The sequence below is a fragment of the Fukomys damarensis genome, unplaced genomic scaffold, assembly GCF_012274545.1.
Source record: "Fukomys damarensis isolate Sample0158 unplaced genomic scaffold, DMR_v1.0_HiC HiC_scaffold_19, whole genome shotgun sequence".
In the NCBI taxonomy this organism is placed as follows: Eukaryota; Metazoa; Chordata; class Mammalia; order Rodentia; family Bathyergidae; genus Fukomys; species Fukomys damarensis.
In genome coordinates, this window is record NW_022900931.1 from 16,322,310 (window position 1) to 16,323,046 (window position 737).

The window sequence follows — 737 nt, forward strand, 5'->3', positions numbered from 1 at the left end:
GATTAAACTTGGGTCCTTGAGCTTGCAAGGAGGCAGGTGGCGGAACCACAATCACTTTTTTTTTTTTTAAAGAGAAGTACATTTTGGGGTTTCTAATTTAAAAGTTTTCTATTTTAAAAAATGCAAAAAAACATAAAAGGATAAGTGTTTTATGAAAAATTTCCTCCATTCATATTTTTAATTGTTAAAAGATCTATAATCTGGTATGTGGATGATATTTTGAAATTGTAATACTATAGCTTTAATAATTTCATAGATTTTTTAAAAAAATCACATTTTGTCATTTTGGGTGTTTTTTTTAACGGTACTGAGTACCAAACTCAGGGCCTTACTTGCAAGACCAGCATAGTGCCACTGAGCTAAATCCCTGGCCCCTATTTTGTCATTTTTGAATGGTTATAAACCTCAGTATCCTTAAAATATAGGAATGAAGTTTGTATTCTTTTTACTGTTAAAAGTTTAAATATCTAGCCTGATTTATTTCCTGAGTCAGATTTTCATATCACATATGGATCTATTAATCTGAAAATTACAAAGGATGGTGAGTGGGCCCAGACGCTTTTCTAGGTCAGTGTTCTTTACACCAGGCTGCTGCCGGACACTGCCAGAGAGGAAGGAATGTATGGCAGAACCGTGCTAAAGTCGTGCTAGGCTGTTGGGACCACCACGCAGCATGACATACTGCGGTCTCTGGAGCACTTGCTCAGTGTGAGAGCGAGTCCTCCTCAGGGTAAGAT